Here is a 14,255-nt window from a genome sequence, read left to right on the forward strand (position 1 = left end):
CAAGATTTCCCGCATTTGAATTCTCTCCATCCTTAAATGCCCAATTTAAATGAGAATACCTCCATAAAGCTTCCCCTGCTGTCCCTTTGGGAAGTAATTTTTCAGTTTGGAAGTCTTCTCCCTACCAGATTTTGAATGCCTTGCAAATATTAATAATCATAACAGTATTCATGTTTTGTTCACATTTGCTATAACCACTTTGCCTAGCACCAATGTTAGCATATAGTAGAAAATCAATAAATGTTTATGATATTGAAATAGGAAAAGAAAGAATTATCTAGATCAGCACTCAGAGAACTTTTTGTAAACATGGCAATTTCTATAACCTGTGTTTTCCAGTATGATAGCCACATGTATAGTAGCTATTGAGGACTTGAAAAGTGACTAGTGCAACTGAGGAACTGAAATTTTATTTTATTTCATTTTAGTTAAATAAAATTTAAATGTAAATAGTCACATGTGGCTAGTGGCTATGCATTGGACAGTGGCTATGTAGATAATTCTGATTATAATTGTTCTTCATTCAACAGTATTTACACAGTGCCTCCTGTGGACCAGACACACAATATTCTAGGGGCTGATAATACAAAATGAATACAATCTCCCCTCCTTATCTTTTTTTTTTTAAGACAGAGTTTCATTCTGTCGCTGGGGCTAGAGTGCCATGGCTTCAGCCTTGCTCCCAGCAACATCAAACTCCTGGGCTCAAGCGATCCTCCTGCATCAGCCTCCCAAGTAGCTGGGACTATAGGCGCACGCCACCATGCCCGGCTAATTTTTTCTGTTTTTAGTAGAGACAGGTCTTGCTCTTGCTCAGGCTGGTCTCAAACTCCTGAGCTCAAGCAATCCTCCCGCCTCAGTCTCCCAGAGTGCTAGGATTACAGGTGTGAGCCACCACACCTGGACTTTTTCAAAGTTTTTATATGCAAGAACTAAGACTTATCAAAGAAAACGTTCAAGAACCACAACTGGTGGGCCCAGGACAGACCCAGCAGCAAATGCCAGGAAAAGCCAGTGGCCATTCACAGCCTGCCCATGGTGGGGCTGGCGGCATCTGTGCTGGCCCACAGCCAGCTTGGGAAAAGTCCAGGCCCTGCCTGCAGAGGAGCTGCTCCAAGCTGACCCAGAGGAAGGGGGCTTATGTCATAAACGCTGCTTGCTTCAAACAGGACACCCTCAATGCTGGTTCCCCTGAGGCTCAAATCTCCTTCCTGGGTATGCAGGGGCAAGAGCAGAGAGAGAGGAGCAGAGAAAGCCCACCTCACACATACTCCCTACAGTTAGCGATGATCACCTTCTATCATGGCTTCCTTTCCTTGCTACCCTGGGCCTGGAACCTGGGTTGAAGCAGCCCCGCCTCCTGGGAGCAACCCCTTCCCCATCTCTCCCAGTCCCCAGAGCCCCCTCTCTAGCCTTCCCACAGGGCTATGCACTAAAAGCCTGGGCAAGGAGGAGGCCTGTCCAGGCCACGTACTTTCTCGAATACTTTTGATCCATGGTGCTTGAATCCAAGGATACGGAGCCCACGGATGCCAAGGGCTGACTGTAATTCATTGCCCTTAACCTCAGAGAGCTTGCAACCCACTGAAAAAAGATAGTCAAGGCCGTTCTTCCGTGTCCTTGCTTCAGAGATGACAGAAGAAGGAACAACAGTAGTGCCAAAAAGGCCCGTGGCCATGTGCAGCCTATTCACTGCACAAACTGTGCCCAATGCGTGCTTAAAAACAAAGCTATAAAGAAGTTTGTCATTCGGAAGATAGTGGAGGCCACAGCTGTCAGGGACATTTCTGAAGCAAGTGTCTTCGATGCCTATGTGCTTCCCAAGCTGTATGTGAAGCTACATTACTGTGTGAGTTGTGCCACTCACAGCAAGGTAGTCAGGAATCATTCCTCGGGAAGCCCACAAGGACTGAACACCCCCACCCCTATTTAGACCTGCAGGTGCTGCCCCAAGACCTCCATCAATGCCCATGTAAGGGCTTGAGTCATTGAGAACTGAAGAAAAACTATCCTTTGGAAAAAAATAAAATGGAAATTATACTTTAAAAAAAAGAAAAAAGATAGTCAAGGCTAAGCACCTTGGTTCACACCTGTAATCCCAACACTTTGCGAGGCTGAGTCAGGAAGATGGCTTGAGCCCAGGAGTTCAAGACCAGTCTGGGCAATACAGCAAGAACCCTTCTCTACAAAAAATAAGAAAAATTAGCTGGGCTTGGTGGCACATGCTTGTCCCAGCTTGAGCCCAGGAGTTCGAGGCTACAGTGAGCTATGATCACGCCACTATGCCACTACATTCTATCCTGAGCAACAGAGTGAGACTCTGACTCACACACACACACAAAAAGGTAGTCAGGATCAAATGAATCCAGTCAAGTGTTATAGGTGCTATTATAGAAGACTGACAAAGTAGAATGTGAGCACAAAGGAGAATGTAGGCAGAAGTCAGAAAAGGATGGTTAAGAATTGAAATGACATGGTATTCATTAAGCAAACAAAAGATACAGAGCTTTGCCCAGGGAGGGGTATGAACAAAGGCACAAAACGCCAAAACAGGGAGCTCCTCTCCTGGAACTATTACACAAGTAGTTCATTTGGCTGACACCTAGGAAGTGGAGGGCAGGGGGCACTATTGAAAGAAGAACTGGAGAAGTTTACCATGGAGACATAGGCAGGAGCCCAATCACAGAGAGCCCTTGTATGTAGTGCTAAGGAAGGAGTTTGGTATCCTGTAGGCAAGAGAGAGCCACAGAAGCAACATGCTCAGATTGACATTTTTAAAAGGTACCTCTGGGTGATGCATTGGGAAGGGACGGTGTGAGAGGTGATGGGCTTGAACTAAGCAGTGGCAGTGAAAATGTAGTCAGGGTTTAGACGGGGTATATATACTTTTCAGCATGAAACAAGATGATATTAATAATTACAGCAAAAGACTTCATTTTGTCTTTATTTGATAATCCGTTTGGTTTTCCTCTCTGTGTGTGAATGTGTGTGTATAGATGGAGGCACAGCCTTCACTGAATGGGGGTTTCCATGGAAGCAAAGCTGAAACTTAACAATATCTGGAAATTTCAAGGAAAAACTACCTTCTTCCTGAGTTGTTTGAGAAATGCTTGCCAAAATAATTGGTTCCTATCAGCAACCAATTCTTTCAGCACTTAATGCTGCCATTGGTCCTAGTTATCTGTATTAAGTAGCTAAACATGTGATAGGATTTATTTGTGTAGACAGATGACATTTGCATTATTTTTTGAGTGCCAACCTTTTAATAAACAACAGCAAAATGGACTTATCAAGGCACAGGAAGACCTATCAACTCAGACTTATGGGCTCCTTTTTTTTTTTTTATGAGAAACAGACTCACTCTTTTGCCCAGGCTAGAGTACAGTGACATCATCACAGCTCACTACAACCTCAAATTTCTGGGCTCAAGCGATCCTCTCGCATCAGCCTCCCAAATACATGGGACTTGAGGTGCATGCCACCACACACCCGGCTAATTTTTACTATGTTTTGTAGAGACAGGGTCTTGCTTTTGCTTAGGCTGGTCTCGAACTCCTAAGCTCAAGCGATCCTCCTGCTTGGCTTCCCAGAATGCTAGGATTACAGGCGTGAGCCACCATGCTCAGCCTAAATCCATACACATTTAATGATTACATTACTCTTCATTTTGTTTCTGTTGTGGAACTTCTGCTGGATATTTGTTGTTTCAGAACTAGCAATAGTTTTTGGAAGCAGAAGCGTTATTGTTAGCAGAATAATAGACCCTCCCCACCAAAATAAACATTTTTTGGCTATGTCCTTATATTGCTGAAAGTGATTTGGTTAAAATTAGCATTGCCCAGAACCTCCAATAAGACTCTTTTGGAACACATACAAGTTTATAAAGCCAAGGTCATATTAATAACTGAGGGACACTAATATTAATAACAACAAAGACTACTACTTGAATTTAAATGAAGTATTTGTTACTAATAACTACCAACATTAAGTAAAATTCAAACACTAGAACCACTGTCAGCATTTGATGTCTATCATCGGTAACAAGTTTACTGTTATATGCTGATAGCACTTCTAATGTTAGACACTAGAAATTAATGCTAGAATTGCTTGTGGAAAGATTAAGAGGTGTGAAGAGAGAACAAGCGGAGATTTGCAAAGTGGAAGAGAGCAAGAGAGAAACTTCTGAGAAAATACATTTATCCCAAATATATAGACAATACTGGATTAGATTCTGGACCAAACTTTTTAATTTTTTTTTCTTTAGTATGCTCAGAGTATTCTTCATAACAACAAACATTTTTAAGCTATAAAGGATGTTACTGGGACAATTGGCAAAATTTGAATAAGATCTAGTGGATTATATAATAATATTGAATCTGTTAATTTCCTAATTTTTGGTAATTGTGGTTATGTAGAAGAGTGTCTTTATTCTTAAGAAATAAATGCTGAACTATTTAGGGGTAAAGGGGGCATTATGTCTACAACTTACTCTCAGATGGTTCAGAATGAAAGGTAATGTAAATATACTTCTTATGCATACCTTATATGTAGTGGTGGTGTGCTAGAGCCTGCTAGCACCAGCTCATAAGAACTAATTGTGCATATGTCTTCCCAACTCCGGTTCAGTGTTCTCAGGTTGATAGCTTGAAATCAGCCATGGTGGGAGCATTTACACCGTGGAAATCAGTAAACACTAGAGACCAGGACTATTTTCCCCACAGGATAACCAGTTGTTAAAAACGTATTTGTCATGAATCAAAATAAAAAATAACATCTAGATTAATGAAATTTTTTGTATTGTAATATTAATAATTGATAGGTTTTTATATTTTTCTTTTAACCTGAGTTGATACAAGTTTTTAAAAACCTAGTGCTATTAAGTACCTAGTAATAATAATACATTTTAATGTGCCATCCTCTAATCACCTGAAAGCATCTTTCAAACTTATCTTCCTTGCAGTTCCCTGGTGGTACAGTAACTAAGATTTGGCACTTTCAAACTTATCTTCCTAAGGAAGTAGGTAAATATATATATTATCCTAGCTTTGTAGTTATTTATTGTACACTGTAAACTAAAAGCGATCAAGTATCTAACAGTAGGAACCAATTTAGCTTTGCCCAAACACACTGCTTGCCTCCCAAGCATCCAAATCCTTCATGGGACTTTGTCAAGCCTCATGTTCCCCAGAAGGTCTCTGTTGAATACCATGTTCCACATTTGTCTGTCTTTTCAGTTCATAGAATGTGTGGAAGAGACATGGAAGAGCATCCAGACCAACCCCCTCATTTTTCAGAGGAGAAACTGAAGAGTCAAGAGATTAACTTCCCCAGTATAGCACAATGTTCAGTAACAGAGTTAGGAGCAACACCCTAGTTGTCTCATCCCCAAATCGACTAGGCTATTTCTCTACACCACTGGAGAACACATTTTCCAGTCCAGATTTAGATACAAGATTATAGTTTTCTGTTTCCTGGCCAAATTTAGTATGCTTATTCATTTTGAGAGTAGGAACATCTATCTAGCACAGGAGATGCTCAATAAATAAAACTTGGTGATCAATAAATACTTGATATGTCCATTACTTTGGAATGTCTTTCATATAGTCTTGTTTTCAAAGATGCTTTTTAATTTATTTACAAAGCTATAAAACCTGACATGCATTTTCTTAGATCTGTAAATGAAGATCTAGCAACCAACAATGAAAGTAGATGACTTGTTTCACAGAGGGTGGGACATCCAAATGTCTAGGTGCCAAATTATAAAATGAGATCAGCCTTGGAGTCTTTACTGAGGTTTTATTCTTTCAGACTTAAATATAGAAATATGGCTTATAGAACACTTTGAGAATCAATTTAAAGCCACTTTACAGGGCAAAATATTACAGACAATTAGATATTCTTAAAAGGAGAAGTATATCACTAGTAGCACAAGAGAAAGCAAAAAAGAATGGCTATCAGAAGTTGTTTTCCCTATTTTTAAAAAATAACACTTGCTTATAATCTTTAGAAAGAGAAAATGAGAAAATGTAAATATCACAATTTTCAAAAAGACTACCAGATGAAACTTAATGAGGTTAGTAGTCTATGTAAGATCTCGATCATCAGAGACCTTTTAACTGGGGTCTTTATTCCTTTATGAGTTGTTGAAACATTCTTAAGGTTTATAGCCTACCATTCAGCATGTTAAGACCAATAAAACACCCACTTGTTGAATCCAGTCTTATTTCCCAAGAAAAAAAATAACAAAACAGAGTTTGAAAACACATTCATTTATTATAACTGCTGTGACGTAGAGCTCAAAAACCTTTGAAGTATAATGATCAATCAGATTTTTTATACATGCTATAAAAAATGGTATGCTGTCTGATTGGAGGTCAGGTTCTATTATAAAAATTAAAAGGCAAACAAAAATTAATAAGACCAGTATTTGCTGTCATAACATCATTATTTCAACCAAGTTGTGATTTTGATGTTCAAGAGGATAATTCCAAACATTTAGAAAGTCACAAGCACTATTGCTTTTGAAAACATTGGAATGGATGAGACGTATTAATAGTTCCTTTACTTATGAAAAATAAATCAAAGCTACAATTTTTAAAAATGTATCTTTCTGGAAATAGTTAATTAAATATGAAAAACTTTACAGAAATTCTCTCATATATGTGCACAAGATGACATGTACAAAGATGTTCATTGCAGCACTTTTATAATGGAAACAAGCTAAATGTCTATCACAAAAAAAGTGGATAAATACATTGCAGTATATTCATATGATAGAATACTATAAAGTAGTTAAAATGAATTAAAGCTACACGTATCAACATGAATGAATCTCAAAAACATTGTGTAAAAAAAGCAAGATGCAGAATAATAGCTAACACACGTGCTTAGTATAATTTTCTAAGTGTTTTATGTGTATTCATTCAATCCTGAAAATGACCTTTTGAGGTAGGTGCTATTATGAATTCCCATTTTATAGATGAGAAAAATGAGGCACAGGGAGATTAAGTAATTTGCCCAAGGTCAAACAGTAACATATACAGCATATATTCCAGACCAGCTCTGGCTCTGATGTTTGTATTCTTATTCACTGAGCTATACTCCTCTATTATTGATTGTAGAATACCACTTATATAAAGCTTAGGATGTGCAAAACAATGTTATATAAAGTTTATGGATAGGTACATATGTGGTAAAAATACAAAAACATGCATGGAAATGAAGGCACTAAATCCATGACTGTGGCTACTTCTGAGAAAGGGAAACGGGAAATAAATGGGAGCAGAAAACTTCAACTTTATCTGTAAAGTCTTATTTCCTTTAAGAAAAAAAAAGATCTCCCATAAATATGGGAATCTTTTAAGACTTAATGCTGGGTGGTGGGTATATGAGGGTTTATTATATTATTCTCTATTTTTCTGTATATGTAAGCTATGTCATAATTTTAGAAACAGAAATTTTTAAAAAGAAGAAATGAAAAGGTATAATATAAGGCCAAAATATTTGTTTTGGATCTCAAGTGCAATGAACAATTCTGATTGTAATTTTATTTTTTTTTTAATTTTTTTGAGACAGAGTCTCGCTCTATCACCCTGGCTAGAGTGCAGTGGCATCATCATAGCTCACTGCAACCTCAAACTCCTGGGCTTGAGCAATCATTCTGCCTCAGCCTCCCAAGTAACTGGGCTTACAGGGGCCTGCCACCACACCCAGCTAATTTTTCTATTTTTTGTAGAGACGGGGCCTCACCATTGCCCAGGCTGGTCTCAAACTCCTTGCCTCAAGCAATCCTCCAGCCTTGGCCTCCCAAAATGCTAGGATTACGGGCGTGAGCCACTGCTCCTGGCCATGATTGTAATTTTAAATATTTATACAAATAATGCAAAATAAGGATTCTATGAAGTTTGGAAAACATTTTTCATTTTAGTTGAAATGCACTAGGATATTTAATAAAAGCTCAATGATAGTCTGAGAAAAATTAGATTCTATAGATAAAAGTAATGAAAACCTCACAATAATATATTATTAGCATATTAGCATACTTTCATATAAGCACCACATATAAAGTTTCTTGAAAATCCATGGCTAAATTCAAACCAGAAGTCCACATAATCATTTTGGAATTCCTTATATACAATACTGTTTATACATTAAAATTACATTGCTTAAAGAAAATCATACTTAATCAAGGAAAAGGAAGAATTCTGAGAACAGCTTTCAGAAGTGTCCTGATAAACTACCAGGTTTGATAAGATGGAGAACTCTACTTGAATAATAGAGCATTTTGTGTAACACCTAATAGAACATTTTTAATTTAAAGGTCAAACAATTGATTTGGAGAGAAGGAGAAGAGACTGTTCCATCTTCCTGTTTACAGACATTCATGTAGTTACAAAAGACCTCCTAAGAGCTAAGATGCAGTAGTTTTTTCTTAATTTGCTGGGAAGGGGGTTTTAAAACACGGTTAGTAACAGAAATAAAGAAACACTTTTATTCCCCTTTTAACTAAAACAAAAAAATCTCCCAAATAGATTTCATGGCAATATACCTTTTGTCAGAAATATAGTCAAGAACTCAGAATTTTATAAATATTCGCATAAAATTTTCCTCCCTTTTAAATTTTTTCTGCCTTCCTCTTACATATTTCAAACCACATTTTTTTCTGTCCAGAATAATTATGCCCATCCTTTAACCTGGGAGTTAGAGGAATTTTCCACTGCAAATGTTGCTGTCTAACTACTGTGCCCATAAATTATGTTTCTAAAGCATTGATTCTCAGTGATTTCCAATGTAGTATTCACTCCATACTCTGAGGGTCAGACAACATTTGGCACATCTTCAAATCTTGAAAGTAAAATGGACTTAATTACCATGTTTATGAGACATTTGTTGCCTCCTCTCTCTTCTTCAATGTGGGTGAGCTCACCCCTTTGGTGTGGAAGATCTGAGGAAAGAAGGCGAGAAGGAAAAAATTAAATGAAGCCAGGTGCAGTGGCTCACACCTGTAATCCTAACACTTTGGGAGGCCGAGGCAGGAGGATCTCTTGAAGCCAGGAATTCAAGACAAGTCTGAACAACATAGTGAGACCCCCATCTCTACAAAAAAAAAATTTTTTTAATTAGCCAGACATAGTGGCATGCACTTGTAGTCCCAGCTACTCAGGAGGCTGAGGCAGGAGGATTGCATTGCTTGAGCCCAGGAGTTGGAGGTTGGAGTGAGCTATGGTGACACCACTGCACTCTAGCCTGCGAGACAGACTGAGACCCTGTCTCAAAACAAAAGAAGAGAAAGAAAAAGCCCTTTCTCAGGGTTCTCCAGAGAAACAGAACAGATTGTGTGAATATATGTATGTGTTTATTTATTATAAGAAATTGGCTCACATGATCACAGAGGCTGAGAAGTCCAAAGATTTGCAGTCACCAAGCTGAAGACCTAGGAGAGCCAATGTTGTAATTCCAGTTTGAGAGCCAGCAATCTTGAGACCAAAAGAGAGCCAATATTTCAGTTTGTGTCTAAAGACAGGAAAGATCAATTTCTCTGCTCAGGCAGTCAGGTGGGTGAAGTTCCTCAATTACTCTCAGGAGGGTCAGCCTTTTTGTTCTGTTCAGGCCTTCAACTGATTATATGAGGCCCACCCAGATTGGGGAGGGCAATCTGATTTACTCAGTCTACCAATTCAAATGTTGATCTCATCCAAAAACACCTTCACAGACACATTAAAAATAATATTTGAGGCCGGGCATGGTGGCTCATGCCTGTAATCCTAGCACTCTGGGAGGCTGAGGCAGGAGGATCACTTGAGCTCAGGAGTTCAGACCAGCCTGAGCAAAAGCAAGACCCCATCTCTACTAAAAATACAAAAACTTAACTGGGCATGGTGGCCTGCACCCATAGTCCCAGCTACTTGGGAGGCGGAGGCAGGAGTTTGAGGTTACTGTGAGCTAGGCTGATGCCACAGCACTCTAGCCCGGGCAACAGAGCAAGACTCCATCTCAAAAAGAAAAAAAAAAAAAGAAAAAGAAAAGAAAAGAAAAGAAAGAAAAAAGAGAATAATATTTGACCAAATATCTAGGCACCCTTTGGCACAGTCAAGTTGACACATAAAATTAACCCTCACAGTCCACTTGGCCACCACCCCAACCTGCTTCCCTCCATTATTCCCATAGATAAATCCTTTAAATACTTTTACCTAAATAGATATAGAAAAATATATAGTAGCGTTTGACCTAAATGGTGTCATACCATACATACCCTTGTCACTTGCTCTTTTCATTCAACGTTATGTTTTAGAGATTTATCCCTGTTGATACATATGATAGTTCATGAAGTTTAACTACTATATAGTATAGTGCTTCATTGTATGAATGGGCTACATTTTATTTAGGCCTTCCTCTATGGATGAACACAGAGGTTGTTTCTTATTTATCGCTATTAACGACAGTTCTGTAGTAAACATCCTTGTGCACCTGTGGGTATTTTTCTCTACCCACAAGTACAATGTATGTCATTCTTTCAATGAGAGAGAACTAGTTTAATAAAAACTGGATATAATGTTTTAAACCAGTCTTTTTGGTTTCTGTGTAAACTTTGAATTGTTGCCTTTGATAGAGAGCCCTGAGATAGATACACTATGACAAGAGGCCAGCTGTCCACCCAAACAGGGTTCTCCAGAGCGGCTGTAGTTTGGAGGGAATTGACGTAATTCATGGTCCACTTATTTCTGCAAATCAGGATCTAATTTTTATCGTTGCATCCATTGGGACACCCTGTGTCCGGTATCCAGCTACCACTGAAGCCACCTTAGGTATAAGAAAGTAGACTCTTCTCATATTCTATTTCCCAGAGCATTTCATGTGCTTTTTACAAAAATTTCTTCTTGAAGTTATTGGGATCACACAAGATTATTTCAGCCTTTGGGTGCCTGTGGCTCCTAAGTTTGTTTGTCATTTATAAGCACAAGCTTTGATCTGATTTTTTAGAGATGACAAACTGAAATACTCATTTACTTTATTGGTTTTTAGGCCTGTGTATAAGTGAAGAAAATCCCTCATTCAGTAACTAGGTATTGTTACTATTTTACGGATGTGGAAACTGAGGCTCAACAAAGGTTAAGGGAATTTGCCTTTGGTCACACAGTTCGGAAATAATAGAGCCAGATCTCAATCCCAAGTTTGTTTGACTGCAAACTCAATGCCTTTTCCACAGCATGCTACATCCTTGCATGGCATATTTTCTTTCTCTATCGCTAACTGACTCTGCAACAATATTATGAAAGTGCTTTCAGGCCAGGTGCAGTGGCACATACCTGTAGTCCCAGCTACTCAGAGGCAGAGGTGGGAGGATCACTTGAGCTCAGGGGTTCGAGGTTGTAGTGCACTATGATCATGCCTGTGAATAGCCACTGTACTCCAGCCTGGGCAATGTAGTGAGACACTGTCTCTTAACAAAAAAATAAAGAAAGAAAAAAGGAAGGAGATATATAAAGGGCCAAGTAAATAATAAATAAGTAAAAGCTACCATTTATTGAACACATACTCTATGTCAAGTACTGGACCAGGCACACTCCCTTATCTCTAAACCTCACAACATCCCTCTAAGGTAAATAGTGTCATCCCGTATTATAGATGAGAAAACTCAGGTTCAGAGAACTTATTTTTATTTTTATGTTGCCCAGGCTGGAGTGCAGTGGTGTCATAATAGCTCATTGCAACCTCAAACCTCTGTGCTTAAGTGATCCTCCTGCCTCAGCCTCTGGAGTAGCTGGAACTACAGGTGTGCGCCATTGCACCTGGTTAATTTTTTTATTGTAGACATGGGGTCTTGCTATGTTGCCCAGGCTGGTCCAAAACTCCTGGCCTCAAGTGATCTTCCCACCTCAGCCTCCCAAAGTGCTAGCATTACAGGAGTGATGTAATGCTCCCAATGCAACCAACACCCAGTTGGTTCAGAGAATTTAACACATTAACTGCCATGAGAGTTGTATTTAACTCATTCTACTTTTGACCCTGGGGCCACGTGAAGTATATATAAAATCTTACTTGTTGATGTCCTCATTGTTACAATTAATATTGACAATTTAATTCTAAAAATGTGGATTAGATGAATAGAAGTCAATAAATTTTGTTTTTCTATTTATGTTTACCTTTAAATTACACTCAAAGGTTTTATTCTATTTTCGCAATAAAACACTGTGGCCTCGAGGAAAAATTTCTGGGTTTCTTGTATGTGGCAGTCAATGTGTTAAATAACTTGCACAAGAAGGTCAGAGCCAGGATTCAAATTCAGGTGTATTAGGATGCAAAATGTATGTGATTTCCTCTACAACCAAGCTACCTTGTAATGTATTATTTTATTGTATTTGTATGTATTGCTAATATCTTCATTCTGGTCAAGGTTATATGTTTTTCAGACATTCTTTGTGTCCCTTTCTAGTTTCTCTTAATACAATATAGGTTTCTTTTCATTTTTTACCTTATTGTGGACGAGTTGAAGGAAGTCTTGCTGTTATCTAGTGCCTTCTTCATTCCACTGTCATATATTTTCTCTTAATAAAATGATTTTGCTTCCATTTTTTCAACTGCTGACAGAACATCAGTAAACAGAAAATTTATCACCTGTGAGTAGTCCTCTGTTTTTTCTTTAATCTAATTTAGGTCTTTATCAAAGAATGTGTCTAGTTCTATAAGCATTTTAATCTTTAAAAAATGGTTAAAACAACAGAGGAAGAGGAATTACCCATAGATTTTAGGAGTCATTCACTCATTCTTTCATCCATCCACCCATTCAATACACATTTATAGAGTGCCTATTACGTGACAGGCCAATTTTTAGGTTCTGGGAATAAAAAGGTGAATGTGACATAATTTCTATTCTCAGGGAAACTCACAGTAGGTGGGGGAGACCTACAGATAAATTGATAAATACAATACAGTGTGATGGTGCTGTGCCTGAGTGAGCGAGTAATATAGTGGTTTCAAGAGTAGGTCCTAGGGCAAGGCACCAACGTTCAAAATCTGTCCCTTATTAGCTGCCACTATGAGAATCCACTTCATGTAGTTCGTATGAGAATTGAGTTATTCACATGAGTGACCAATAACTATTGCCATTATGAAAGCAATAAGCATTAGGTGCTATGGCAGCACAGAAGAGGGGCACCTGACCCAGATTGAGAGGAGGTTGGGGAAATATTCCTAGAGATTGAGTCTTAAAATAAAACTGAGAGTTACCCAAGCAGAGAAGAGGGCAAGCAGTACTTAAGAGATAGTGTAGCATGGACAAATGCACCAAGACATAAAGGAACATGGTATGAATTGAGGAAAGACAAGAAATTTCATATTGCTGAAGTCTAAAGGGTAAGGGAAAGGGGGAAATGGAGAGAGATTAGGTAGGGGCCAAATCATGGAGGGCTCTTGTAATGAGTGCTAAAGTCTTTGAATTTCTTCTTGAGAGCAACGGGAATCTATGAAGGCTTATAATGAGGAGACTAACATCAGCAGATGCTTTTGGTGGAGGTGGAGGTATTATGGAGCATGGACCAGGGAGCAAGACTGGTATCAGGGAAACCTATTAAGAGGCTGTGATAATAGGGCAGAGGAGAAATGACAAGTCCCTGAACTAAAGCTGTGGCAGTACAGATGGAAGAATGGGACAGAGTCAAGAGATACTTAGGAATTGTGATAAGTAGAAGTTGGAAGCCATTTGGATGCATGAGGTAGATAGGGAGTGTGAGTCCCTGTTTCTGGCATTCACCTGGACAGGAAATACAGGAAAAGCAGTTTGGGGAGAGACTATGTTCTTGACTTCAGTTTGGAGTGCTGGAAAAATAAAATCTAAATCCCTTGGCATGGCATTCAAGGTCCTCCATGATCTGGCCCCAAACTATATTTCCAACTTCATCTCCACAGTATAGATTTCTGCACATCAGATTACCAAAAGCTGTCTTTTGAGACTATGTACTTATTTTTTTTAAACTCCTGCCTCCTTCAGGTAGTTGTGTGTCAGGAGCATGTCAGAATATAGCAGTGAACACAGACATAGGGACAAGTAAAGAGAAAATGTGATGAATATGTGTACATTTATACTTATACATACACATATATTAACATACATATCACAAATGATGAATGAGGAGGTGACATTACAGCTGTATGATTGCTGAAAATGGCTCCCAATGAATTATTCCTCTCTGTGTCCATGCTCCTTTATAATGTGACTCTCCTGTTCCTCCTATCAAGTAGTGGAGTCTATTTCTACT

Source organism: Eulemur rufifrons, chromosome 30, assembly GCF_041146395.1.
Source record: "Eulemur rufifrons isolate Redbay chromosome 30, OSU_ERuf_1, whole genome shotgun sequence".
NCBI classification, from domain to species: Eukaryota; Metazoa; Chordata; class Mammalia; order Primates; family Lemuridae; genus Eulemur; species Eulemur rufifrons.